Here is a 5,783-nt window from a genome sequence, read left to right on the forward strand (position 1 = left end):
TCTTTCTAAACTGTCGTATTAGACTGACCAGTGCATATCGCATATGGCACTTTAAATGTATTTTAGCGCGAAAATAACTTACATTTAGTGGATTTATTGCCGTCGTAGTTCCATCTTGTCGCCTTCGTTCTTTTATTCGATGGCAACACGACGGGATTACGTGGCCCTCACGGAGTCGTGTTGCCATCGAAAGACCTTCGGGTAGCTTCGTGATTCATTCGTGTAAACATCGTAATGTCAAAACTGCCCGATGGAAACGAAGGAAACACGAATGCAATACGATGTTCAAAGATGCATTCCCGGTGACATTACGATGGTGAGGATGGTGATACGAACTAAATACGAATCATCAACATCGGACGCACCTTCGGGGATTTTTTAACATGTTAAAAGATTTAGAACCCTTCCCGAAGTTGTCCCCGAAGGCTAGAAAAAGTGGCCGATGGTTCTACGATGGTTAAAGATGACACTACGAATAGCCCGATCTGGATACGATCAGTCCCGATTTTGAAAATTTCCATAATCGTGTTGCCATCGGCGTAAAAATCGGGACAGTGTGACGCGGGCATAATTAACAACCTACTTTTACCATGCACTACAATTTCTCTTCGACTTATGCGTTGCTGATATTCCCTAGGAATCATTCGCCTCATTTGTTAGAAACAAGTCATGTTGATTGCCAATAAACATGGTTAAAATCAAGCTGCTATACATTTGTATGCTGTCAAATGTTTAAATCGTTTTTAACAGTGTCTGATTTTTTAAACGAGCGTTTCTGATGAGACGTTCATTTCTTTATTTTCTCAGTTGAGTAGCTTGTGAACATATATGGAGTCTGTGAGTTCGAACACCGCTCTTAGTAAATGCGATCTTATTTGACTAGTTATACTTGGTTTTTTTTCTACTGAAGATCACTGCTTCTCCCCGGGTACTCAAAGCCAAATAAAAATAAATGCTGGCATGATACATATAGCAAATCTTTTTGAAAGTGGCATTAAACACCAACATTCAATAACAGAATCATCATTGGAAATGAGTTGACTGGTAGTTATCAGTAAACATACTATATTAAACTAGTAAGAAATAAATAAAAGAAAGGGAATTGCAGCAAGTCTAACATAAGCTGAAAATCTGATAATTTCTTTTACATTTACTCTTGCGATAAAATTAATGACAGTGCATGAAATTATATCGACAATTATGATTTATAAAAGTATTCATATACATTGGTAAAACATCCATGAATAGGCAGGGGTTTCCAAATGGCTAGTGGTAATGTACTCAAATTGAGTTTCCAACGGCAGTTTCAAATCTGTTAATGCATACATGATTACTAGATGGTTAAAGAAATAAACCAAAATGTTGCAAAGATATTAAAAAAACAAATTTGTTCACGAATGATAGTACATGCCAAACAATACGAAATTGAACATGTCGAAGTTTTTTTTTATATTAATGTTTATATCACAATACATGTAGGAAGATGTGGTACATGTATGAGTTCCAATGAGACAACTCTCCATCCAAGTAATAATTTATTAAAGTAAACCAAGACATGTTAAGGTACGGCCTTCAACACGGAGCCTTAGCTAACATGGATCATGGATCATTTTATTAGAAAATATCAGATTTGATTAACAGGATTAGAAAATAACAGAACAAGGGCAAAACATTAAAAATCACTTTCGTTTTTAAATTTTAAACAAGATCTAAATGGGCGAGTAAATCGCTGGAACAGCAAATTGAATTTGCGTGGCCTAACGTAATTACTATAAAATAGTACTTTCACTTCAGGACATAGTGAAATATTCATATAATTAAATCAAAACAACATAAAAATATTTCCACAGTGTCTATCAACCTGTATGTAGTCTGCACAAACCATGATACAAATTGGAAAAAGTATGATATGTGTAAAAATATTTTTTTCTTCACCGTCGCCATTTATCTGTAGAACAATTTTCGTCTCCTGCACGTTGCTTGACAGTCTTTTCTAAAATTTGCGTTGCAAAACGAATAAATTAGCGGATTCACCGCACAGTTTAGTAAATAAGATCTGTACAAAGCTTCGTACACTGTGTCATATTCTCCTTTATAAAGCAACGGAACAATAGGAGATATGGATCTTTGTATAACAACTCCAAGAAATGGGAGAAAGCTTAAGATATATACCATAGTCACAACTAAAAGCATAAGAGTTGTCTTACCTAAACGATGTGCCCTTAAACTCCTTTTAGAGGGTCGCATTTTACTTTTACTTGATCCATTTAAGGATATTTCTCCTGTATTACTACGCGTTTGCGATACCTTACGCTTACGTTTGGTTTTAGTTCGGTTTTCTGATGTGTTTTCATATTTTGAACTGTCTTTGCTAGAAATTTCCGGTGAATGTTTAGGCGAAGGAACGTCCAGACTATTGGTCTTTGTCATTGTTTGTTTTGGCTTCTGGTTCGATTCATCTGTTTCTTTATTCAGATTATTCAACACTTGGATCATAGTTTTATCGTTTTCATTATTTTTATTTCCGATGCACTCGGGATTATTCTCTGGATTAGAACCGATATTTTGTTCATTTCGATTACTAGTATTATATACAGCATCGTATTCGTTTACAACTTCTTTGCAATCTATAAGACTGTCAACATTTAAAAAGCAATTTGGTTTTATATTGTTTACGTCAGGCTTCATTGAGCATTCCTGAAGTTTTAAATCCATCTCATTCGGATTATCTTTTTCCTTTGATGGTTTAGCCATGTTTTGGCTATTTTTCGGCACCGACACAGCTGGTTCATATTGGAAACAATTTGATTCGTCAGTACGACAACAGACGTTCAGACTGCGCGTAGAGCTGTGAACACTGGTTACTTGCAGTGCGTTTGTATGATGCCCAACAGACGAGGGATGTTCTATGTGTATGTCTGGCACTTCTTTGTTAGAAACAGATCGGCGACCTATCAAACTGGTGAAGTTCCTGCGCCTCACCATTTTCATTACAATACTAATGTATGATGCTAGAAGAATAAAATATATTCCACATGTAGAAAAACACATATAAGAGTAATAAATAAGTGGGTAAACCGTCAAAACGTGTGAATCATCTATTTCACATATTTGACGTGTAACGTTTGCACTTTCCGTACTAATAGTTCTTTGTCCATATATCATTAGAGACGGCCATGTAAAACTAACGGAAGTAATAAATGCCCAGACTGCCATTCGTTTCGCTTTTTTTAGAGTAATTTGTTTTCCATGGGGAGTACATACCCGTTTGTATCTGTCCACCGCAATGGCCGCAAGGATGACAGCGGCAGCACTGTTACATGTATACGTAGTAAATCTAGACATTTTGCAGACGGGTCCAATGTTAAAAACAAAAGGATTCAGTAACATAACAATTTCTGTCGGTAACGTTGCCGTGCAGTTTACCAAATCAAATACAGCCAGAACTAAAATAAATATAGTCGTGGAATTTTTTCTCGTTTTTTTGGAATAAACAAAAAACACCAATACATTTCCGGGAATGCCAATCACAAATAAAAGTGAAGTGTAAATTAATCCATAGTAATTAATTGATGTTATCCAGTTACTCTCTGTTGAATTTAATTCCTTAAAACTTGGAAACGTTGTATTTCCAACAATCGATGCTTTCATGTTGACACTCATTTTAACACTGGCAGACTACTAACACTTGCAGTCGTTAAATAAGATTTTATAAACTGGTCCCCCATGGATCCACGATAACAAAGTAGCAGTCGAAGCAATAAAAAGCTGTCATTATTACTCTATCAGATTCAACTATTCTACGTGGGATTCTGTAATAGGGTCGAATGATCAATAATGTCATTGGTACAAATAAACACACAATTTCCAGATTGTTTAATGTAATAAAATCAACATCATTATATCCTCATCAACACCACTGCAGTATGTTATGCGGATATTTTTTTCTAGTGTTGACTTTTATTTCCAAGAGTTTAAATTAAATATTCTGATAAATCCATTACTATGCAAAATAAAAAATAAAAAACAGCGAATGATACATCAAATTAATTCATTAAATTGTAAATTTATCGAGTATATTTAGTAATCTGACACAAACATATGGTCTATTGAAAATGATTATTTCTAATCAATATTAATAATTAATGTTATATTTTTTACGAAATAAAACGATTGATACATTCAAATAATGATATTCCCAATGTGAAATATATCATTTAATGTTGTCCAACAGATGTAATTCTATAGGCCACAAGGGGAACATTATACATAGAATCCCGATACACAATTTTGTAAGGTTTTGAATAATTCAACATATCAATTTCTAAAGGACTTTTTGATCATAATTTAAATTGCATTGCGAAATACTGATTGTGAACATTGTTTGTTTTTCCTGAGGCTGATTGTAAATTCTTTGTTACATAATCCTGCAGATTCATGTAAATTTTCCCTACAGTAAAATAAACTCCGACAAAAGGTAACATCTGTGTATCCTTTATACATGATAGTCATGCGCAGAAGTCACAAGTACGTTCATAGGCGTTTCACCAAAGACCAACTAAAGATTGGAGTAAAATGCATAAATCAGAAATTTCTAAATATTATAAAAACTTCTTTCCAACAGTAAACAAACCACGACAGAAAGCCTTACCCCAAATACATCCCAATCCTTTGCTTTTTTAACTTTAAATTTGAAAATTAACAAAACTCTAACTTAACCTCTAGACTCGCTTTACGCTGTCTTAATCCTCATCAAACAAATGAAGACGATAAAAAACAGTCTCTGCACATGTATGTTAAAACAGTTGGATCCAATAAAAAGCCTACAGTAATTGGCATAAAGTATACAAATTGTAAACAAACGTCTGAATGTTTGTTTACCAAACAACAATTAATTAACAACATGTGCACATGCATACCATCAGTTAAAACATGGACAAACAAAATTACTTGACCAGGGCGATTATAATCAATTTATTTCTCATAAATGTTATTTATAGTGCATAATGGATTAGGAACAATCATGTCATATTTCTATGTGCGAGATTATCGCAATTGTTTTACGAGTCAAAATACTCGTAAGTAATGAATATTCCACTATAACTCATAATCAATTTTATGTAAGTTATTTTGTAAAAAGAGCCACTATTATAGACTTGTTAGATACGATTTGTATTTATGGTTTAAAAGTCACAAGCAATCAATACAATGGACGTTTATCAATGAAGTCTACTTGTTGCTTGAAGATTTGTAGTTTTTTTACAAAGAAAGATAAGTTCTCTCTTAATGTTAACTCCAGAATAAAGTGTATTTAAATTAACCAGATGAAGTTATACTACTTTAATGTGCTCAGTCAACTTTAAAATAGAAATCATAATTTTAGCATTTTTGTTGAGATCATAATAACTAATAATATCACATCGTTGTTAATGACATGCAGAAAACCATCCATATAGCAATGTAGGACAATTCAAGAAAATTTAGTTTCAAAAATCAGAGAAAGGAGAAAATAAATTTATTAAAACGGAGAATATACCCACAAAAATGTATATGTACAGATATGGATTTTTTGAGGGGTGTAAAACTAGTACAACATAAACAGCCCTAATGACCCTGGCACGATGAAATGCAGAGCAAAAGATTCTTATACTGCACTATGGCGTCAGTACGGTTACTAGACCGAAACTTTTTTTCTAAAATCCATGGCTTCCAATTTTTTCATAGTTTGTGTATGCGAAAAATTAATGATGAAGAACTGAGAACAAACATTCGTCAAATGGATT

This window comes from Mytilus trossulus, chromosome 3 (assembly GCF_036588685.1).
Source record: "Mytilus trossulus isolate FHL-02 chromosome 3, PNRI_Mtr1.1.1.hap1, whole genome shotgun sequence".
NCBI lineage: Eukaryota > Metazoa > Mollusca > Bivalvia > Mytilida > Mytilidae > Mytilus > Mytilus trossulus.